Genomic DNA, 25,569 nt, shown 5'->3' with positions numbered 1-25,569 from the left:
TAGCGGCCTTAGGCCAAGGACCCAAATTTAATTTTTGTTTCAACAACATTCTATTCGGCATTGGATTACCTTCCAAATGAAACAAAAATTACGAAAAACGAATGAAATTTACTCGAGTTCTATGTAAAATACACATAGGGCCCTAGTAGCGGCCTCAGTCCGAGGACCCAAATTTAATTTTTTTTCAACAACATTCTATTCGGCCTTTGATTACCTTCCAAATGAAACAAAAATTACGAAAAACGGATGAAATTTGCTCGAGTTATATGTGAAATACACATAGGGCCCTAGTAGCGGCCTCAGTCCGAGGACCCAAATTTAATTTTTTTTCAACAACATTCTATTCGGCCTTTGATTACCTTCCAAATGAAACAAAAATTACGAAAAACGGATGAAATTTACTCGAGTTATATGTGAAATACACATAGGGCCCTAGTAGCGGCCTTAGGCCAAGGACCCAAATTTAATTTTTGTTTCAACAACATTCTATTCGGCATTGGATTACCTTCCAAATGAAACAAAAATTACGAAAAACGAATGAAATTTACTCGAGTTCTATGTAAAATACACATAGGGCCCTAGTAGCATTTCACTTCTAAGGCCCTAACTCACGGTCCACTCACCCGATTTAAAAAAACTTTTTTTCCCTGGATTGGTATTGACAATACCTACCATTTGCCGTGTCATTTACATTTCCATCGTTTATTTTGCCATAAATATCACCAAAAGACCTTAAATCACTTAGGTGGCCCTAACTCACGAAGGGCCGACCCGAATATGCCCATCTTCGAACTTAGCCTCACTATTTCGACTATCTTTCAGGGAAAAAAAAATTTTTGAAATCGGATTTGATTTACTCAAGATATCGACGTGACAGACGGACAGACGGACAGACGGACAGACATAATTTTTATTGCAGATTCGTCATCTATGAACATAGGCAAACACTTTGCCCTTACCGTCTGCTTCGAATTCCATCAATTACACACGGCATCGTAATCCTATAAGCCCCTTTGTACTTCGTACGGGGCTAAAAATTACGTCAAAAAGTTGACATTTTTGCCGGTCTTAGCGAGAATGAGAGTGCTTTTATACTAACTTTGACGTCATTTCGTTTCTTAAGTTTGGTTTCCACTCAACAAAAAACCAGGTTTCAAGTAAACAAAGCAAAAATTGAAAAGATTCAATTTTGTCTTACACACGAAGTACTTTTCTGGTAAAAGTGGAAATCAAGCCTTAAAGGTGGCCTCAGAGTCATCTGTTTTGTTTCCGTTTTTTTCTCAGTGTACATTGCAGTTGACACTTCAAACAATAGGTCTAAGTCTTGATTTCCACTTAAGAAAAAAGCACTCACTTTCTATCCGTTTAAAGAGTAAACAATAAAAAAAGGAGTGATTCAGTTGAACGGAGGAAAAACTTATGGATTATAAAGAGGATAGTGGGAATCAAGCCTAACATGTGTTCAATTGTTTGAAAGGTCAACACTGAGGAAAAACGGAGCGAACACGGAGGCAAAACGGAGTGAAAAAGGAGACAAAACGGATGACTCTGAATTCAACTTAACGCTTGACTTCCACTTACCAAAAAAGTACTCCGTGTGAGAGACAAAATTGAATTTTTTCAATTTTTTTTCTTTTTACTTGACAGCTTGCTGTTCTCACAAAATGACGTCAAAGTCATTCACACAAAGAATGTACCGACTGAAGCGCCATCTTCGTCAACATTTTCAGAAGGGCCTGTTTTGGCTTCCTACTGAACGAACAAACGTTGCTTCTTTTGATCCAAAAAAATCAAATCCGCACCATGCACTTTTCGTCATTGAGCTGGAAAAAGCTTTCTGATATGCATGAAGAGAGTATCGGTCATGTGTGACTCTTTATATTTACAGACAATTATGTCATCTGTCATCGACAGTGATGACAGAAATGACAGATGAGTTCGGAGTTTACATAATCTTAAAGTTTATGTTAGCATTGATGAAGTAAGAGATTATTATAACAGTTTGTTGAAAATTTTTAAAAAGGACAGATTACCATTTCAAAGTGTTTCTTTATCTTAACAGGAAGAATCATTCCCGTTCCCCAACACCATCCTTTGTATCTCACTTTGTTTAAGTGAATATTCAAAATTGATTTTAAATACTTTCGACCAACAAAAATACGTAAACATTGAATGTAGGCCAGCAATAGAGTACGTAAGATTTTAAATTAAATTAAATTTTAAACGGAATGCGGTAAGAAAACTGTTTTTTGCTGAACAAAAACAATTTTTTTTTGTTAACTGAAACGAATTGCCATTAACCCATATTGTCATTTCCAATCTTTTTCTTCGCCAATCAATCAGTAATAACTAAGTCAAATTTTACGTCCACAACCATCAGTATGCATAACTGATTAACTGATACTTGCGCTTACATAATTTTGTTTAAGCACGCAATTAATGGATTGTCGCAGATGTTACAATAATTTGGTTCATTGATAAAATAAACGTTTTTATGACCTGCCCTATTCAAAAGTTGACCATTACATAACAGTCTTCCTCCTACGAAAAAGGTAAATTACATGAAGGAATATTTTTGGATAATTTTAGGTGAATTCGTTTGTGACAATCCACGTTAGGGCGTATCGAATTTTGCAAATTTTAAGGACCGCGATAGCCTGTGTGCGGAAAACGTAGATCATCGAAAACTGTGTCCGGGCATGTGGTTGATGAATCCGATGGAGCCATGGAAGAAGTCCCCCCGGGCGGCTTTAAGTTTCCGATGGTCATAATTCGGAAAGTTGAGAGTATTTTTGAAAACAATGTTCTAGCGGGATGTAGAGCTTTGAAAACTCTACAAATCTACCGAAGAAACCTATGGTCCAAAAGGTGCCATTGCCAAGTTTGCCTAACATCGAAAATGTGACCTTTTGGTTTTTGACTTATATTTCCTGAGAGACAAATGATTTTTTTTAGCCTGTGGTATGAGGTGGTAGAGGAGGTCGAGCACTTCCAGTACACTAGGTATGTCCCGATCCATTATACACTTGAAATCACTTTTTTAACCTTTTTAATTGGAATTTTTAAGAGTGGCCACGTCGCCCACGAAGCAAGTGCAGACACTGCAACCGGTGCTGTTGAGTCGAGGACACCTTGGCCAGTAAGTATGCATAATACTCCACGACAGTAGCTGAACTTTTTCACAAAATATCTGTGATTTCGATGTGGCACACTTTGTACTACAAAATCTGAATAAATTGAATTTATGAGAAAAACGAGAAATAATCGATATATTTACGAAAAATTGAAGTTCGTAGTATAGTTTTTCAATTCATGTGCCACATCGAAATAACAAATATTTTGTGAAAGAGTTCAGCTACTGTCATGGAATATTATGCATACTTACTGGCCAAGGTGTCCTCGACTCACCAGTACCGGTTGCAGTGTCTGCACTTGCTTCGTGGGCGACGTGGCCACTCTTAAAAATTCCATTCACAAATGTTATAAAAGTGATTTCAAGAGCATATCCGATCGGGACATGCCTAGTGTACTGGTAGTGCTCGACCTCCTCTACCATCTCATACCACAGGCTAAACAAAATCATTTGTCTCTCAGGAAATATAAGTCAAAAACCAAAAGGTCACATTTTCGATGTTAGGCAATCTTGGCAGTGACACCTTTTGGACCATCGGTTTCTTCGGTAGTTTTGTAGAGTTTTCAAAGCTCTACATTCCGCTAGAACATTGTTTTCAAAAATACTATCAACTTTCCGAATTATGACATTCGGAAACTTAAAGTCGCCCGGGGGGACTTCTTCCATGGATCCATTGGATCCATCAACCACATGCCCGGACACAGTTTTCGATGATATACGTTTTCCGCACACAGGCTATCGCGGTCCTTAAAATTTGCAAAATTCGATACGCCCTAATCCACGTTCACATGGGCAGTCAAATGCACTGGATGGCTCTTCATAATTAATTACATGTAGTAACAACCTTTTGACACCCACAAACTCACTCATCCGTTATTTGAACAATTTGCTTCGGTAGCTGTTTTTCGACATGAGTAATTGTATAACTCGCCTTCGGCTCGGATATACAAACTCCACACGTGTCGAAAAGTCCGTTGCCAAAGTTTGTTGCTCAAAAAAACACCCGAATGAGTTTGCTTTTATCACAAATTGGTTGCCTCGTGTAATTACTTACTTTCGTGGCACCCAATACGTAATGTTAGGATTTTTAATGAAATTAAACGCGTCTGAAAATTATTCGAAATTTGAGTGAGATTTTTTCCAAATTGGTTTACTTTACCATCATGGTCCGATCGTAAGCATCGAATTCCGTTCAATTAAAGTGGCATATGGCATCCGATGAATATCCAACTTTAGTAAAAAATAAAATTTTGGATGTGAAAATTTACATGTCCATTCCATTGTTGGTGTACATTGTGCGCATGCAATACAAGGCAATGTAGGTAAGTTCGTATAATCTCGTAAATACGGCACTCTATTCACTCTGAACATTCACAATATTTCTTTGCCCGAGAAGAGTTATTGAGTAACCAAATGGTTTCTTATTTCCTATTTCAATCAACAGTTATGATTTCTAGACTCATTATACCCATCCATCTTGTAAAGCATCAATTTTAATGAAAAAAAAAAATTATTTAAATTTAACATGCACAACTAAACATGAGATGATTTACAACTGAAATGTTCGTTACAATGGGAGAGATGGATGGAAATTCTTATTTTTAATACATCACATCATCAGACTGTTATATCATCAAGATTATGGCAATAGCAGAGCAACAGTATCTTGGCTGAAGCATCGATTACTTTGGTATGGTCCATGAATTCACATGTGGTCAATATCAGGGCCTATTATTGGTACATTCATTTACCGAATCTCTTGTAATTTAGTGAAATTTACGGAAAATGAATTTACCAATATAATAGGGACGTCAGGACGAAAGTTCTAGTATTTTCACGAAATTCGATAAAATTGCCAAATTTTGTGAAATTTTACCTATAAAAGAGCACAATTGGTGGTCGACCACTTTATTGCCTATCCCATGCGAAAGTTGACCATTACATAGCAGTTTACCCTCTGCGAAACTGATCTATTACATGAAGAATATGGGACAGACAATAAACCCGAATGCATTGAATGCCGCGAAAGTAATTCGCAAACAACATTCAGATGCTCACAAATCAACTCATGTGTTTTTCGAGTAACGTGCTTCGAGAACTGTCTTTGCTTGTCAAACTTGTCAAAAAGACAATAATTGATGACTGTTACTTTCACAACATCCAATGTCAACATTATGTCACAATCTCATTTAACAACCTCTACAGAAAATTATTTGTCAAACTGAAAATTCTGTTCATACAAATCTTTTTGCCTTCGCCACAGCCGAGAAAATATTCAGTTTCTCACCTCAGCTGAAACGTTGGGTGACTTTATTGTAAAAACTGAAATTTAAAACTTTTCTTCCCTCTGTGACAAAATAACTATTTCAAATGTGTGGTGTGATTAGCCTCATTTTCTCTCCTCTAAAGGTCATGAGAAAATGACATTCTATTGACACCTTGTCCGATGACAGTTCGGGGGATACAATATCTATTTTCTCGCCTTTTGTTTTAACATTTGAAATTTTCTCTGCTGAACTGTCACCTTTGTTTTTGGTCAGAAAACTTGTGTAACAAATTCACGTTTTTGTATCGTGAAGATAAACGGTTAATCGCACCTTGTCTTAGACGAGTTATTCCTAGACTGACAGGTGTTTCGTATGGTAGAGAGTTTCCCCAACATCATTTTGTGTAAGATGCATATTTCGTACGATTTACGTAGATTTTACGTAAAAATAGAAAATTTCCACGATCCCTCTTCCTATTTTCTTCCCTCAGTAATCAAATAACTATTCCTCGCTAAAAATAACCCAGCCCACAATTGCCAGATGTTTTCCTTCGCATAACGAATCATATGCCGTCAAACGTTAAAAATCCATTCGAACTAACAGCACATCAACCGTTTACATTGCGAATGTAAATTATTCTCTTCAAACGATCGAAACCAACAACAAAATGCAACGGACAGAGGATCAGTGAATCATGAATACACAACTCACCTATTCACCAACCGAATTTTAAACATAATTTCGCAGGGGGTAAACACTAAGCAATTTATCGGTTCACTCGACCTATCAGATTTTCTTTCTGCGAATTGCATATCTGTTGACGATACGAATTTAACTCAAGCTAGAAAGCCCTTGCAGTATTCCTATGCATCTTGTTAAACATGTTTTTCTGGTCTAAAACGTACAAACATTTTGATATCAAAGAGATGCTCAACATATTTCACTCATATACTCAAGCACCGACATGTTCGATACAAGAAAATCCACTTTGAACGATAAAAATGTGGCTGTAGATACGTTTGCATTTTCCAAATACGTTACAGCGCACAAAGTACCATTTGTTGTTGATTCAAACACATAAACACACACACGAGGTGTAGTGGCAGAGAAAATTAGAAATTATTCAATCGAAATGTAAACTGTAAATTCAACTCTGATGTTATATATATCGACTGCAGCAGATACATAGGTACTATAGCTATCATGCAAACAATTGTTTTGCATCAAATTAAAACCGTTCACAAAAAGTTACTCAATTCAAACGCAATTTATACGAAAACAAAAATCGCAAACCTTTGAATGGATTTCCATACAAAAATTCCCATACAAAATTCAACGACATATTCGGTAAAAGTCAACAGATTTGTTCATGTACAGATATGGTATATGAGTGCAGTGTTAGAGTGTGTATTCAATCCTTGTCTTGGGGAGCAAAATGTCCAATGAACGTATAGTGAGGACATTGTTGCTGACACCCATTATTATAAACCCCTGCCTGAGGCTTCGCAGAAGCCTTGAGCGGAATTTTTGTAGGGCTCCTTTACTTTACAAGGAGCTAGTTTACTGAAATTTGTTTATTTAGGAATGAATGTCAGAACGTTTTACTCATAAATGAAAATAGTCCGGGCTGCTATGTCAGAAAAGGTCGTCTCGGTCGCAATGAAGTTTTAACATATATTCTTGCCATTGGATATCATTTTTCCGAACTAATTTTCTTCTTGGGCGTCATGAACCGGTAAAAACCGGTTTTTATCTAAAACTCAAACATTAGATATCTCCGTGAAATCTCAATATTTTCTGATGATCTCAACGGATTCTGAAAAGTTGCTTCAATTACTAAAACCGATGGAGCAATTTTTTTTGTCAATGGACCAGAACTGCCCGGTCTATGTAGGTGTAAAGTGACACAAAAAAACAGCTAGCTGTGAGACTGATATCACTTGCCATTTCTAAATTAAATTTAACGATTGGAGGGAATTTTGGAAAGCTCATCTCGAACCCTGTCAACGATAGTTGGCCGAGCTCTGACATGTCAAAGAATCAGGAGCCTCAGCTCTAGGAAGCTATATGTAGTTTTCCATAGGGAAATTTGTGAATTGACTAACGCTTCGAAGGATTACAACTATTTTTATTCTAAAAATCACAAGCCCATGATGCCTTTGAATGATCTACAACTGTTTGACTATTCCTGAATCTTATCAGATGCATCCCGAAGCTAGAACTTGAGAATAACAAGCAATTACATCAGTTTTTGTGTAGTTTCCTCTGGATTTGGGGAAAGATTGAGGTATTAAGACGTCAATTCCTATAATTCCATCACTATAGAAGGTGCTCCCTGCTCCAGAAATCAATGTAGCAAGCATTTCCATCATTTTTTTTTCAACTCTTTTCTATACTTGGGGAAAGATTAAGGTGTATAAATGTGAGTTACCAGAATTGCATCACTCTAAAGGGTCCACCTTCTTCCCTGCTCTAGAACTCACTGTAGCAATCATTTACATCAGTTTTTTTTGAACTCTTTTCTGGATTTGGGGAAAGGTTAAGGTGTCTAAAGGTGAGTTCCCAGAATTGCATCACTCTAAAGGGTCCACCTTCTTCCCTGCTCTAGAACTTACTGTAGCAAGCATTTCCGTTAGTTTTTTTGAACTCTTTTCTGGACTTGGGGGATAATTAAGGTATTTAAAGGTCAGTTCCCAGAATTGCATCACTCTAAAGGGTCCACCTTCTTCCCTGCTCTAGAACTCAATGTAGCAAGCATTTCGATCATTTTTTTGAACTCTTTTCTGGACTTGGGGGATAATTAAGGTATTTAAAGGTCAGTTCCCAGAATTCCATCACTCTAGAAGGTCCACCTTCTTCCCTGCTCTAGAACTCAATGTAGCAAGCATTTCAATCAATTTTTTTAACGCTTTTCTGGACTTGGGGGATAATTAAGGTATTTAAAGGTCAGTTCCCAGAATTCCATCACTCTAGAAGGTCCACCTTTTTCCCTGCTCTCGAACTCAATGTAGCAAGCATTTCGATCAATTTTTTAACGCTTTTCTGGACTTAGATGATGATTAAGGTGATTGAAGGTCAGTTCACAGAATTCCATCACTGTAAAGGGTCCACCTTCTTCCCTGCTCTAGAACTCAATGTAGCAAGCATTTACATCAGTTTTTTTGAACTCTTTTCTGGATTTGGGGAAAGATTAAGATGTCTGAAGGTGAGTTCCCAGAATTGCATCACTCTAAAGGGTCCACCTTCTTCCCTGCTCTAGAACTTACTGTAGCAAGCATTTCCGTTAGTTTTTTTGAACTCTTTTGTGGACTTGGGGGATAATTAAGGTATTTAAAGGTCAGTTCCCAGAATTCCATCACTCTAGAAGGTCCACCTTCTTCCCTGCTGTAGAACTCAATGTAGCAAGCATTTCGATCATTTTTTTTGAACTCTTTTCTGGACTTGGGGGATATTTAAGGTATTTAAAGGTCAGTTCCCAGAATTCCATCACTCTAGAAGGTCCACCTTTTTCCCTGCTCTAGAACTCAATGTAGCAAGCATTTCGATCAATTTTTTAACGCTTTTCTGGACTTAGATGATGATTAAGGTGATTGAAGGTCAGTTCACAGAATTCCATCACTCTAGAAGGTCCACCTTCTTCCCTGCTGTAGAACTCAATGTAGCAAGCATTTCGATCATTTTTTTTGAACTCTTTTCTGGACTTGGGGGATATTTAAGGTATTTAAAGGTCAGTTCCCAGAATTCCATCACTCTAGAAGGTCCACCTTTTTCCCTGCTCTAGAACTCAATCAGTTTTTTAACGCTTTTCTGGACTTAGATGATGATTAAGGTGATTGAAGGTCAGTTCACAGAATTCCATCACTGTAAAGGGTCCACCTTCTTCCCTGCTCTAGAACTCACTATAGCAAACATTTCCATCAGTTTGTTTGAACTCTTTTCTATACTTAGGGAAAGATTAAGGTGTATAAAGGCGAGTTTTTAGAATTGCATCACTCTAAAGTGTCCACCTTCTTCCCTGCTCTAGAACACACTGTAGCAAGCATTTCCGTTAGTTTTTTTGAACTCTTTTGTGGACTTGGGGGATAATTAAGGTATTTAAAGGTCAGTTCCCAGAATTCCATCACTCTAGAAGGTCCACCATCTTCCCTGCTGTAGAACTCAATGTAGCAAGCATTTCGATCATTTTTTTGAACTCTTTTCTGGACTTGGGGGATATTTAAGGTATTTAAAGGTCAGTTCCCAGAATTCCATCACTCTAGAAGGTCCACCTTTTTCCCTGCTCTAGAACTCAATGTAGCAAGCATTTCGATCAATTTTTTAACGCTTTTCTGGACTTAGATGATGATTAAGGTGATTGAAGGTCAGTTCACAGAATTCCATCACTCTAGAAGGTCCACCTTCTTCCCTGCTGTAGAACTCAATGTAGCAAGCATTTCGATCATTTTTTTTGAACTCTTTTCTGGACTTGGGGGATATTTAAGGTATTTAAAGGTCAGTTCCCAGAATTCCATCACTCTAGAAGGTCCACCTTTTTCCCTGCTCTAGAACTCAATGTAGCAAGCATATCGATCAGTTTTTTAACGCTTTTCTGGACTTAGATGATGATTAAGGTGATTGAAGGTCAGTTCACAGAATTCCATCACTGTAAAGGGTCCACCTTCTTCCCTGCTCTAGAACTCACTGTAGCAAACATTTCTATCAGTTTGTTTGAACTCTTTTCTATACTTAGGGAAAGATTAAGGTGTATAAAGGTGAGTTCCCAGAATTGCATCACTCTAAAGTGTCCACCTTCTTCCCTGCTCTAGAACACACTGTAGCAAGCATTTCAATCAGTTTTTTTCAATTCTTTTCTATACTTGGGGGATGATTAAAATGTTTAAAGGTCAGTTCCCAGAATTCCATCACTCTAAAAGGTCCACCTTCTTCACTGCTCTAGAACAAAATGTAGTAAGCATTTCGATCAGTTTTTTTAAACTCTTTTCTGGACTAGGGAATTCTAGCAGAATTCCATCACTCTAGAAGCTCTATTTTTTCTAGTTCTGGAACTCATAGATGACAGCCATTTTTTTAAACTCTCTTCTAGATTGAGCTCTTTTCTGTGTACAAGAAGGCGTAGGGTCCCTAGAGGTTAGTTCCTACGGTTTCATCACTACTGAACGTAAGTTCCTGAAACGGCCTTTCCAGAAAAGAGCCTCAATTACATCCAATCGTCAAAATACATTAAAACTCCCTAGTGAGCGAGATGACGTAGCAGCCGGGATTGAAGGGTTTGTAGATTTGTTTCAAATGTGGAACATGGATCATTTATAGATATTTATGCAAGTGAACATACCTCCAGCGAATTAAGGGTTTCGAATCGCGCTAAAATTTCCTTAACTGATATTTTTGGTTCATTCGGTTCTTCGATAATAGTTTCCATTCTTCCAATTGATCCCGAACTAGCTACACTAGTTCGCCGTATCTTCGACGACGACGATGACGACGAAGTGGTCGTACTCGACGACACCGACGAGAGCGTCCCATTGCTCGGACCTTTACATTCCTCAATGCCACTGTCACACTGATCCTTATCCTTCTTCTTGAATCCACAATTTTTGTAGTCACATTTCCGGTGCGATTTCTCCAAGTACGCTTTGATCACCGGCTCTTTCGGCACCGGTTCGTTTTTCATCTCCTCCAAGTCACTTTTCCGATGAACTTGAGCACTGGTCACCATTCTCTTTTCGATCTGTCGAAATTCCGGTATCGAATCGGCATCGGACAGTTCGTTGGCATCGTCTTCCGTTTCCTCCGAGGTTTCCTGTTCGGATGAATTGGCTAAACTGTCGAGCGAAGCGGTTCGATGAAGATTGGTATTCCGATTTTCGTTCACATTTGAATTGCCGTCCGTCGGTGCGATTGGTGATGGTGTGGCTATCGATTCGAAACATTTGTAGCTGGAGATGGGATCTCTGAGCCGCATCGTTGGTCGTTTGGTTTGGTTGTCTTGTATCGGTCGCATGTTTTTTTTTCGTTTTCGTTGCGAGAGTGTTACATCAGTCACGAGACATTATTCTTTCGATGGATGGATGGGATTAGTCTGTTTTCAATTTATAAATTTCATTGGACGATGAAGTGGTTCATTTATGGCAAATTATGTTCGCAAAGATTAGAAACTCGAATGAATAATTTATGGCTACGCCGACCAGTCTATGAAATTGTAGAAATTTTCGAATAAAAATTTCTCAAACTCATCCTCTATAATTACGGAATTTCGGTAAATATATTAACCGAATTACAGTTGCGGTGCACGCTTGTTGTATGTACGTATCTCGTATCTTCAATGTGAGTCAAGGCTAATGAAAAATGCCCCCCAAATTTCTCGATCATTAACAGCGTTAAATGTATCTGAACAACAAACCGCAACAATAACCGACACCGCGTACAGATCCCCACATGTACGTACGTACATCTGTACAAAATATTTTATTACTTTCGATCGATTTCACTAGCAATTACCATTTTACCAATAAACTCAACCGATTCTGGTTTTCTTGTAAAATGTCGGTTTTTTTACCATAAATAATGTTAAATGCTCGGTGCTGCTCTTTTTTCTCGCTTAAATTAAAAACGCAGCCGTTGTTGCCGTTGTTTTGTTTTCGCTAATTGCAAAGAATTTGATTTTCAATTTTACGTTAGAAATGCGAACGAGTTTTGATGGAAAAAAACAATTTCTATTATGTTGTTCGTCAAACTTGGTGAATTCCGATATAATCGGAGTTGCAGGCGGTAAAAAAAATTCTCGGTACAGAGAGAGATATTTCATTGCATAAAAGTACAGTCACACAGAACAATGAGCTGCTCGGGCAACTTCTTTTTTCTATTACATTTTGTTGTGTTACACACAAAACATCATTTGCCGATTGGTTATCTTAACGGCTCATCCATGACGCCCACAATTCAGTGTTGCCAGACACATTTTCAATCATTTCAAATGTGTCTGGCAGCACTGAATTGTTGAATTTTCTTGATGCCGCATGTCGATTTTAATTTTAAGTGATCATTACTTCCACAATTCAGTGTTGCCAGACCCATTTTAAATCATCAATAACACTTGAAAGTCTGCACTTTTTTGATGTCAAATGTATGCCCGACAGTGGTTTAGGGAAATTTGACAACAAAAAAGTGCAGACTTTCCGTGTTATTGATGATTTAGAATGGGTCTGGCAACACTGAATTGTGGGCATCATATACGGATGATCCCTAAAAATTAAAAGCGACACGCGGTCTCGATAGATATATAGAGACAATTCCACAATTCAGTGTTGCCAGCATATTTGAAATGATTAAAAATGTGTCTGGCAACACTGAATTGTTGAATTTTTTCTCTCTCTCTCTTTCGATGCCGCATGCCGCATTTAATTTTTAGGTATTATCCATAAATGATGCTCACAATTCAGTGTTGCCAGACACATTTTCAATCATTTCAAATGTGTCTGGCAGCACTGAACTGCCAAGCCCATTTTAAATCATCAATTCACCGCCTGCCACCAATTCAGCGCTTTAGGGAAATTTGACAACAAAAGAGTGCAGACTTTCCGAGCTATTGATGATTTAAAATTTGTGTGGCAACATTGAATTGTGTGCATTATTTACAGATGATACCTAAAAATTAAAAGCGACATGCGGCCTCTATAGATAGATAGAGACAATTCCACAATTCAGTGTTGCCAGCAAATTTGAAATGATTAAAATTACTGAATTGTAGACGTCATTTATGGATGAACCCTAAGAACTAAAAGCGACATTCTCAGGAAGGAGGAACAATTACACATCTAGTACCTAAAGAAACATTTACCACTCGGTTTCATAAATAACATTTAGTGATCAATCATAAATGACGTCCGCTTTTTTCAGTGCTGCCAGCAGATTTAAATCATTGATAACTCGCTAAATATTTTTTCTGGAGAGACCTGTAGTTGGGATGTAGAACACATACTTGACTCACGAAAATGCATATTTTTCGAGTTAATAATGATTTAAATCTGCTGGCAGCACTGAAAAAATCGGACGTCATTTATGAATGATCCCTTACAAGATTGGTCCTATCTGGCTGGCTCTGTATACGAATCTCGTTTAATCAATCGTTTCATAGACATTCGATTTGTGAGCCTAAATTAATAGCAAATGATGACGATGAGACTTATGAAGTCTTAGAATTTGGATCAGATGCTGTGCCGTTTGTAGTGCTCACTTCATAAGATTTATCTTGAATTAATTGAAATGTTAAAAGCTGTGTTGGTTATTACTATAGTGAGCATTATGGGGAGTTTAACCTTTTAGAAACGGCAAAAGGATCGCAAACAAATCTATTACTTCAATATGTTTATCATGAATTTTGCTATATATATGCCACTTGCCAGAGCACATCGCTTGTTCCAGTCGTTATCGATGACTTGCTGTTACTATAAGGTTCGGAAAATGATGGGCTCTGGTTTTCTATCGATTAAATCAGAAAAATTGGCAGGTGAACCAGTGAGAATGCGGAACTATCGAGTGACTTACAACTTTCAAAATAGTCGTGTGGAGACTGCCAAGGATTCTTTGTCTATGTATGTATATCGAATGACTCAGCTGAATAACTAGGCGTAGATTAATTGTCTTCCCTTGTATACCTTCGCAGTACGATTGAATAAGTTTGCGACAACATAATAAATGGAAAATTGACTAGATCTTTCCAGTGGTGACTACGGAAAGGAATAAGTAAATAACAAAAATTATAAAAAAGCCGCATACTGTCACCACTTATGACTGTGTTGGCGAAGCATAAAAATTCTTGGGTTAGGACTTCAACTTCGTCTTCAAAAAATAATTTTCAATAATTTATAACTTGAATCTCGTAATTGATATGTATTACCAATGGTCGATAGCGTTTCATTAAATGAATTCCATAGAAATGATTTAGGACGGAAAATCGAAGTTTTCGCTTGACTTGGCACTCGAATTCATCTAATTATTATTCTCATATGATGATGACAACAATTTCAATTGTCAATTTGATGGAATACGCGGAGAAAACGTTTTATTGAGGTAAAGTCTTCGAGGCTATGACGAGGTAAATTTTGTATTTTTTTTTTGTTAAATAGAAAAATGGTTTTAAGCTCAAGTTGAATGCTTATGGGCTGAGTACACAATGTACCTTGATAAAATGCTAAGAAATGTGCTTCCGGTCGGTTGGTAAATTTTACAAATTATTTTCAGAGTAATGGGAACAGAATTTTCGAGAAATTTTTTTTGATCGACGCAAAACATTATTTTAAGCAAAAAATTGTTCGACGAAATGCCTCTAAAAATGGACCGATTTTTTTACAAACTTAATTGACAAAATTGAATCTATCCAAAATCGAACTATCAAAACAGGGGCGGCCAGAAAAATGCAACTTTAGATCACTACAATAATCCTAATGGCCCTGGCAAGTCAATACTTTGCAATAAATTTAAATTTCAAGCTGAAAAACAACTTGTCTAGAAGCACTAGATGCTTGTTGATAATAGGCTTGTTTGTGCAGTCAAAACTATTTCCAGAAAATGGAAAATTATTACCAACAAAAACACGTACGAGATATTCGACTTCGAAGGTTTTGAATGGCTTTTCCGGCTGGAAAAATAATTTTCCATTTGCGAGACCATTTCGCCACTGTTTCGACGACAATTTCAAAATTCCTCGAAATTTGTAAAAAAAAATTTGGGCCAACAGGCCATGGCGACAGTGGCAAGAAAACAACTAACCTCAAGTGGCTAATCATACCCTGTTGCATGTACAAGTCTAGCGAATCATAAGCAAAATGAAAGTAAACTTTTATTCTGCTTCATCACTAGCCATGCAGTCACATGCGAGCCATGTGGAATAGCTATCACAAAGCCGGTAACTGCCAACAAAAACACGTATGAGTGTTAAGCAAGAACGAACGAGGAACGAAAGTTCGCACGCTCACACAAGTACTTACATGCGAGTGTTTGGTTCTAATGTAGAAACACCGAAATATTTCCACATTCTTGGTTCGGTTTTCCAAAAAGGCCACAGTACTTTAGACCAAAACGCTCACAATGTACTTGTGTGAGCGTTCGAAGTTTCGTTCTTCGTTCGTTCTTGCTTAACACTCATACGTGTTTTTGTTGGCAGTTACCGGCTTTGTGATAGCTATTCCACATGGCTCGCATGTGACTGCATGGCTAGTGATGAAGCAGAATAAAAGTTTACTTTTATTTCGCTTATGATTCGCTAGACTTATACATGCAACAGGGTATGACTAGCCACTTGAGGTTAGTTGTTTTCTTGCCACTGTCGCCATGGCCTGATGAGATGTTGGCCAAAATAATTCTTTAAAAATTTTGAGGAATTATGAAATTACATTGTCGTCTCTCAGGTCGAAACAGTGGCGAAATGGTCTCGCAAATGGAAAATTGTTTTTCCAGCCGGAAAAGCCATTCAAAACCTTCGAAGTCGAATATTTTCGAAGCTAAACCTTTTTGAAAAATGTCTTCTGTTCCGGAAAGAATGACTCATTATATCGTAATGGAAGACCTTTTTTGGAGGAGTTGAAATTGAGTCGGTATCAGGGTTTCCCCGAAATGTGTTCCGGAAAATTCATCAACTTTGAGAAGTCATTTTCCCTGGTAATTTTCTATCGATTTTTCGTAAAGAGGTAACATTCGAAAGCTTCATCCAAGTACTTCTGAGATATGGCCTGGGAAAGTCATGGATGTCTTCGAATCCTATCCACCACTTCTTTGTTCTAGACAATAGAAATTTCTTCTGGTTTTCTGCCATTTTTCGGTCAACATTTGGACTTTTAAGAAGTTTGAAGTCACCAGAGGTCAGTTCCTAAAAATAGGCGTCGCCTTCATGGTCCACTGTCTTCCCTATCCTAGAACTATGGAACTAAAACGTTTTCAGACGATTTTCTGGTTCCCTCGTGGCTTTTTCTTATGACTTATGTCTGTTACGTTAACTATCAGAAATTGTGTCAACGTTCTCTTAGGAGAAAACGAAATGCAACCGAAAGTCCAACAGCTAAAAACCCAATTTCGGAAAAACTAAAACCCACAAAAGACCGAAACCGATCCGGCTAACAAATTACGTTATAACACTGTGCCCGGGTCCCAGAATCGTAATCAAAAAGTATAAAACACAGCATAACCGATCGGATCTAATCAAATAAGAGCGCTGAATTATGTGTCGATAATATTTGAATTGACTGTGTGTATGTACCGACAGTCACTTAGTCGCTCGTGAATGGTTTCGGTTAAGTAAGTGTTCAAAATCAACATTAAACTGTGACTAAATTGTTGACAATTTAACCAAACATACCGACTTCATTATAACCAGACCGTTACGGACTTATAAGATAAATGGTTCTCTCTACATCCACTGTTCAGAAAACAAAAGAATTTCATCCTACATTCGACGATATACATCCATACAACCGTACACATATTATGCCGAGCTCACATTGAAGCTTTTTTCTCTGTTGAAATGATACACATTTTGCATTATTCTACGTTTCATTAACATTTTTGCCATAAATAAACGACTTTCTTTTGAAAAGCAGACGAACGTCCGCCACACAAGACATTAAAAACCTACACCAACCACAAAAAAAAATCGAAATCAAATCTACTACTTCACGCAGTCACTTTACAAATTGCCCCTTTTTGTCGGCACAAATTAATCCGAAATTCTGTTCGCACATTAACATTGTTCAGTTGTCACTTTTGATTCGCATCGCGCGAGACAATTTTTTTTTGTCTTCTTCTGAAGAGATTATAAATTGGAAATCGTTGGATTATATTGTCTGTGGTGCACGCAATTCAAAGAAATCTATTTCTGCTTTGATTCCGATTCCGAACAATTTTAAAACTCAAATTGAACTCGAAGGTGTCGAGTAAAAACAATGAAAACTGATCGATTAAAACGGCCAATAGCGAGCGCACACCTGTATCGTACCACCGATAAATAAACTCTGAACGGTAGTTCAACGAAATATGTTGTGCACCAGCTAACAGAGCAGTTCAACGAAGACTCTTTGGAAAGAGTGGACTTGATCATATACTCTGTGCTGTATAAATGTTACAATAAGAGATTTTCTCAACGATTACGGTATCCAGCGCACATATGAGTAGCCATTCATAAAAGTGTAAACGGCTGGTTACATTAAAGAGAATTAAAAAAACAAAACAAATTTGTTTGGTAGAGAGAAATACATAACCAATTTCAACGATAAACCAACCATAATGTCCGCAAATTGCAGGTCTGCACTTATAAAATGCGGTTGAGATTTTGTATTTTAATCTATGCTTCGTTGCACATCATTTCGTTTTGTTTATATGAGAAGTTCGTAACTGAGGGATTTTAGTCAGAAAATATTTTATTTCAATTAGCTATCCATGGCTTGATTACACGATTACTGGAATTTCTTTTGATTTACCTGGTATGGTAAGTAATAATCAGCGTTTATTGACCACTTACCAAAGCACCTAGCATAGCAGGAGAATATTGGCTGTGTCACATAGAGTAACATTTAATGGCATGACCTTGAAACAATGTAAGAAAAATTCCAGCAGTGTATTTGTTACTCTATTTGACGTAGGTTCTAGGTAGAGCGTTGTACTCACGCTCTATATGTCAATGGTTCGAATCCCGTGTCAGACATAGTTCGTAGGGTTTTTCCTATTAACACTTGCCTCTGCTGATAGTTAACACTAGTCAGCTCTATCGACCGTAATTGGCCTCTAAGAAAAATCAAGATTCAGAATACGTCACATCCATATGTCAAAATCGTGATTTTAAAAGTGTCAACTACTAGCGACACCTATGTGCTAATAGAGCAATCATACGATTGACAGTTGTAAAATCTCCCTAAAATATGGGTCATTTGCGGCTTATGTGCTTGGAAAGGATTGACTCTCATGCCCAACTTATCCTATCACAGAAATTTCCTTCAGCAACAATATTTCATGACTGAGAACCACACCAAAAATTTCGTTCAAGATTTTCATGGAGCTGGAATATCCAGAAAAATCGTCTGAACTCCCTGCATTTCTATGGTTCTAGGATAGGGAGTAAATTGAACCATGAAGACGTCACCTATTTTTAGGAACTGACCTCTGTTGACTTCGTACTTGTTAAAAGTCCAAATGTTAGCCGAAAAAATGGCCAGAAACGTAAGAAGTGTCTAGTGACTAGAACGAAAAAGTGATTTCCCTCCTGGCTTTTTCTTATGAACTAACCTGCTGTTACCCTAACAATCGACAGAATTCATGAAGGAACCAGAAAAATCGTCTCAATCCACTGCAGTTCGATAGTTCTAGGATAGGGAGGATATTGGACCATGAAAATGTCAATCAGTTTTAGGAACTGGCCTCTGGTGACTTCAAACTTGTTAAAATTCCAATCGTTAGCCGAAAAAATGGCCCAAAACATAAGAAGTGTCTAGTGTCTAGAACGAAGAAGTGGTTCCCTCCTGGTTTTTTCTTATGAACTAACCTGCTGTTACCCTAACAATCGACAGAATTCAGGAAGTAACCAGAAAAATCGTCTGAATCCACTGCAGTTCGATAGTTCTAGGATAGGGAGGATATTGGACCATGAAAATGTCAATCAGTTTTAGGAACTGGCCTCTGGTGACTTCAAACTTGTTAAAATTCCAATCGTTAGCCGAAAAAATGGCCCAAAACATAAGAAGTGTCTAGTGTCTAGAACGAAGAAGTGGTTCCCTCCTGGTTTTTTCTTATGAACTAACCTGCTGTTACCCTAACAATCGACAGAATTCAGGAAGTAACCAGAAAAATCGTCTGAATCCACTGCAGTTCGATAGTTCTAGGATAGGGAGGATATTGGACCATGAAAATGTCAATCAGTTTTAGGAACTGGCCTCTGGTGACTTCAAACTTGTTAAAATTCCAATCGTTAGCCGAAAAAATTGCCAAAAACGTAAGAAGTGTCTAGTGACTAGAACGAAGAAGTGGTTCCCTCCTGGTTTTTTCTTATGAACTAACCTGCTGTAACCCTAACAATCGACAGAATTCATGAAGGAACCAGAAAAATCGTCTCAATCCACTGCAGCTCGATAGTTCTGGGATAGGGAGCATAGTGGACCATGAAACTGTCACTCAGTTTTAGGAACTGACCTCTGGTGACATCAAACTTGTTAAAGTTCCAAATGTTCGACGAAAAAATGGCCAAAAACGTAAGAAGTGTCTAGTGTCTAGAGCAACAAAGTGGTAGGAACGTCAGGATTCGATATTATTTTGGTTGAGTCATTTCGGAAACAGTCACAAATAGAAGCTTCGGGAAAAAAAATTGAAATTTTCATGGGGAAAATCGTCAATAACACCACAGAAATGGAACTTTCCATAATCCGTGAACCGAAATCTAGGAGAATGGAAGTAGTGTTGGGAATAATCACTGGAACCAATATCCCAAATTATGGCTACGTATCTTTCATTGTTCTAAAAAAACATAAAAAAATTCGTTCAAGGACATCCACGACTTTCCCAGGTCATATCTCCTCCTGAACTTCGATCATGGCCGACTGGTTGAGATCAGAAGTACTTGAATGTAGCCTTCGAATGTTGCATCTTTTATGAAAAATCGATTAATCTGTAACAATTTTCTCATGAATTTTGTTAACGAAAAACAGACCGTTAGGAGTGAACTACTAAATTGTACGACACCCGTAAGAATAAGAAACGTCAGAAATCCATAGAAAAAAGTGTTTGACTTCGCTGTCTTCACACCAGTACAGTATAGTCCAACTATCGTTGAACGTGCAAACCAATTACACATTTGGGAAAAACTCATCTTTACCGTTAAACATCCAATTGAAACAGATGTAATTCATCTCACCAGACGCTTTAGTATTGGTTTCAGAGGCATGTAACGAACGCATTAAATTGTCTGATTAATTTCTAGCAAAATCTTTGTGAAAACATTCTCGTGCTAATTCTCTCCGGTCGATGAGAGAGACGAACATACAGTGTGTATCGGCAAACTGTTCACCTATATATTTGAAGTCAATAACAACAACCAGCAATGGGAAGAAGAACAAAAAATCCGAAAAAGAAAACCAGTTACATTACCAGCAGTCGATATGGTTAATAAATTATTCAATTCTAAGGCACAGCTCACATACTCTCATCATAACATGAACTTAAAATGTACAGCAATTCTAGCCAGTAATCGCAATTTAACTCGTTGCAGAATGTTTATTGTTTTTCTCTTCCATCGCAATGATCCGATGCGAATGTACCCATCTCCCATCATTGGTATTGGGTTTTCAACAATTTTGTTTTGTATTATATCGACGTCTGCGTTAATGTATCTCTAAATGGAACTCATAACACACAGGCCTATGACACAACATATGGATGTGACATTCCAAGTCATAAACACCAATAATTAACTGGAATTTTGATTGAGGTTCATGACATTAGAATTCGCATAATGTTGGATGGTTGGTTATTGTATACAGTTCCCAAGCTGTCTTTTCTGGTAATATGTCTTCCACTTAAGACGTCTTGTGTGGCAACTACGTGTAAAAATTGAACGCGAGAACATCTTGAAGTATTAAAGAATCAATGTCATACATGGGTTCCTTGCCTACAATAGACAGAGCCTATGGCCTTTTTCTGAGATTGTTATTTCTTAATTTCATCGCATTTTCTTGAAGTTTTTCTCAAAATGTTCGAGGAAATTTGAAGAAGACCGACATAGCAGTAGATTACATTTGATGTTGCGAAAGTAATGCATTACACGAGGTAACACTTTTGTGATAAAAGCATAACTCACAAAAGTAATTTTTGAGCACCAGGCGTCGGTAAATCTCTTTTCGATAAGTTTTGCATATCCGAGACGAAGGCGAGGTAGGCAACTTCACTTGTCGATAAGACAGTTACCGAAGTAAGTTGCTCAAAAACACACGAGTGAGTTTGCGAGTTTCACAGTGTATTCGGGTGCATTGTTTGTCCCCAGTTTGGGAAGTTGATTATCACAAAGGAATTCACGCAAAATGAACCGAAAATATTTCTCATGTACACTGCTATGTAACGGCCAACTTTCGCCTGGGGCAGCCAATAAAATATTTTTTCAAAAGGAAGTTCTCACAATCGTGTGAGTCACAAATGACCACACCTAGAGGACATCTCACCTGACATCGTAAATAATTAAAACTGGTGTTTAACATGGATGTATTTGCAGTGCCGGACTGGCCCTATGGGCGTTCGGGCGATTCCCGAAGGGCCTTTTGATTTTTGTATGGATAAAGAGCAACAAAGGGCCTTTTAAAACATTTCTTCATACAACGCCCGAAGGGCTTTTTCGAGCCAGTCCGGCACTGTGTATTTGGTGCAAAATTTCTTTATTTTAAAAGGTCTATTACGCTGAGCAACATTTTAACTTGTGTGGCACGACAGACGTTTCCAATTTTTATTTTCATTTCCCTATTACACACTGTCATGACTGAATTGTAGTTGCTTTCTATCCTCGTTTGGCGTGGACACTAAGGAAATATGTTAAACACTGTAAGGAAGTTATATCATGAACCGAAGCGATAGCGGAGGTTTGTGACGCTAGTTCGATTTCTCTAGAAAAGAAAAAAGAACAACCAACGGGAGAACTAAGGAACCCATATATAGGCGAACATTTTAACTTTTCCGTACTGAACCGAATCAAGAAAAACTTCTGTTCCAACGAAAGTACTCTTCAATACGAGCTATAGATCATTACAAATGGTTAACTACATCCTAAGAAAACACTAGTTGAAATTGAAGCATCTTCACACATTTTCAGCTATTGCAACATATTCGAATCAATAGATATGTTTCATGTGGGTTTGATATACGCGTTCACACAGACCATTTGTTTACGAAAAGTGCCCAGGCACTTTTGCTAAAACTTACATTAATTCAATCTTAAGACTTTTTCACCGGCAAATCAAGAAATTTTATGGAAGTTCTGCACTTAATTTCTGTAAACAGACCTTTTAAGTTGATAAAAAGACTAGATGGTCTGGAGGGATGAATTGACAGCTGACAGCTGCAAACGGTTCGCTTTTCATTACTTGTGTTCACTTTCGTTTAATAAAAAATGAAAAGTGAACGAAAGTGACCAAAGGCGAACCGATCACAGCTGTCAGCTGTCAATTCATCCCTCCAGAACATCTAGTCTTTTTTCAACTTAAAATGTCTATTAAATTAAAACATTTAAGTGAACATTTCTCAAAGAAACACTTATATGAAAGCCATTAGAGCCAAACCACATCGAAACTTTTTGTCGTGAAGTGACAGTTTTGACATTGACATCTGAAATGTCGTCATAACCTCAACGTGAAAACGTGAACTGAACACAAAACATTTTCCTTAAACAATTAATTTTGAACAATATTACAGTGTTATAGTAGCCTCATTGTAATATTTACGATAATACTTTAATATTAATCAAAATTAATTGTTTTTAGACAAGTTTTGTGTACAGTTCACGTTTTCAATTGAGGTTATGACAAAAATTTTCAGATGTCAATAATGACATCGTCAAAAATGTGAATGTCAAAACTGTCATTTAGCGACAGAAATCTTCGATGTGGTTTGGCTCTGATTTCATTTATATGACAATAGACCTTTTAAGTTGATAAAAAGACTAGATGGTCTAAAGGGATGAATTGACAGCTGACAGCTGCAATCGGTTCGCTTTTCATTGATTGTGTTCACTTTCGTTGAATAAAAGTGAAAAGTGAACGATAGTGACCAAAAGCGAACCGATCACAGCTGTCAACTGTCAATTCATCCCTCCAGACCATCTAGTCTTTTTTTCAACTTAAAAGGTCTATAATATGACAGTTATAATGATGGTGCATGTAGTAGATCAGTGTTGCCACGCTTGATATAAAATGTACGCGAAGATTATGAAATTGAAAAATTTGTTTCTTCACAAAATTTTCGGAACGTTTTGGAATTTTAGATATTTATACATTTGGTGTGTTGGTTTCAATGGGGAATGTGTGTTTAGGATTAAAATGTCAAACAAAATGGCGGACAGCCACCATCTTGGAAATTTTATCAATTTTTTGTGTTTATTTAGGCCTACATTTCAAGAAAATTGTGGCCATCTTGAAATTTCGTATTTTTGAGATATTACCGGCTATACGACATGTTCCCCTTAAGATAACACACACACAAAATTGCGTCACAAGTGGAAGATGATTATTGTCGTATTAAAGATTTCCTCAGCATCTGCCACCTGTGACGAAATTTTGTTTTTGTTAAATTTTCGTTGTAAAATCTCATCGGTAAAATTCTCGTCTACACATTTTTTAATTTAAAATTAATTACGTTTAGGCACAGAATGCGTCACCAAAACTGATATCAAATGTTTTGGAAGTTTAATTTTTACTAGACTAGCGTCACTTTTTCCTCTTTTGAGGTTTTTGTGGGATACTTGTGGTACGTATGCTTATACATTGTGTACTTGTGCCAAGTACTTGTGACACACATCTTATTTCGGAACTATCAGGTTTATTGCTTCCAACTAAAAGGTATTCATCACTAAAGCAATTAACTCATCATCGTATAGCGAAATGTTTAATTGGAAAAATTGGTCAAACAAAAGAACGAGTACCATGTACGTAGACTGTGGATATGGTCTAGATAATCATACAAAAACGTATACCATTCTCTTATGTTAAACTAAACAACAACAAAAAACAACAAGGAAAAAACTAGCCATGCCGTGTATGGTATAAATGTGAACGCCAACGCATTGAAGATGATGGCAGAATTATATGAATTGAATATAGCGAAACGTTTCGCTGTCATGATCATGGTCATAAAACTGGCATATAAACGTTAAACTATGGTTTTCATTTAACAGATTAATAAATGATATGCTGGAGTAATAGGCGTGTACAACACAAGCTATATAATTAGTCATAATTAAGTCTACCTTCTTCTACTTCTTCAAAATTTCAAAAAGTCATGAGCAAGCGCTCTACATTGATATGGTTTTGCTGTTTGGGATTTCATTCAATTGTGATGGATCAATTAACAATAGTTGCAATTAATTGTAAAAAAATCGATTCTTTTAAGTGAAACCAGGTAATGTGGTGCGATCATCATCGGTTCACTGACAACTACAAAAATATTTATGAAGACCTGCTGTCACTGTTACATTTATGCACAGCAAAGATTGGTCGTTGATTCTCCACCCACCATACCAACCACACCATTTATACGATTTTCGTAATTGAATCGTTAAATGCAGAAACGGGACGTGTCGAATTAGCGAATTATAAGAGAAATGAAATTTCGATGATTTAGATTAATTCTCAATAGGCTGTCGATTAGGGCGTGTCGAATTTTGAGACCTGTATCAAGGTCCGTGGTGGCTTGTGTGCGGAAATTGTAGATCATCGTAAACTCATCAACTTTGATTTTCCGATGGTTATTTCTCGGAAAGTTGAGAGTATTTTTGAAAAAGATGTTGTAGTGGAATGTAGATCATTTAAAACTTTACAAAACTTCCGAAGGTACCGATGGTTTAAACTTTAGACCTTTTAAGTGTGTCGTGTTCGGCTTCAAACTTGGGATATTTTTCTCATTTTTTTTGCATTTACCTCAAATATACCGAGAAATCGATGTTTTCGCCAATTTTTATGTCAAGAATTGCTTGACAAACAGTTAGATAAAAATTTGAAATGTTTTTGGACGATGAGGAGATGTTAACATCGAATACATCGAAAGGTTAAAGCCAACTTTGTTTCGTTCCCATATCGCCCTATGTTTTGCGTTGATTCTTAGGGTATACCAAACACGGCAAACATGGTCAAATAGGCAAATTAGTGAAATTTTTAAAAGTTTAACAAAAATTTTAAAATTTAACGAAAATTGTGAAATTAAACGAAAATTGTGAAATTTAACGAAAATTGTGAAATTTAACGAAAATTTGGAAATTTAACGAAGGAAGAAGTCACTGGTGCAATGACTGGGACAAACTGATGAAATTTTGCAATGAAATATTATAATTGTTCAGTCTAAATACGTCTTTCAATCCACTGCAACAAAATCATTGGGCCAGATGTTATCAAAGTTTTATAATTGACTCCGGCTTGGATTACAAAAATAGCTCGACAGATAACG

General features: G+C 37.2%; 1 protein-coding gene and 1 non-coding gene across 4 annotated transcripts in view; one reads left to right on the top strand and one right to left on the bottom strand.

The window, feature by feature from the left end:
* Nucleotides 1-25,569, bottom strand: part of LOC119075770 (unconventional myosin-XV) — a 102,330-nt gene that overhangs the window by 22,230 nt on the left and 54,531 nt on the right. The window lies entirely within an intron of this gene.
* LOC119077226 lies at nucleotides 6,812-6,935 on the top strand. Its single transcript, XR_005087765.1, has one exon. It is a non-coding gene; the product is annotated as a U4atac minor spliceosomal RNA (small nuclear RNA).

The sequence above is a fragment of the Bradysia coprophila genome, unplaced genomic scaffold (genome assembly GCF_014529535.1).
Source record: "Bradysia coprophila strain Holo2 unplaced genomic scaffold, BU_Bcop_v1 contig_232, whole genome shotgun sequence".
NCBI lineage: Eukaryota > Metazoa > Arthropoda > Insecta > Diptera > Sciaridae > Bradysia > Bradysia coprophila.
This window is presented reverse-complemented; position numbering and strand designations above follow the sequence as displayed.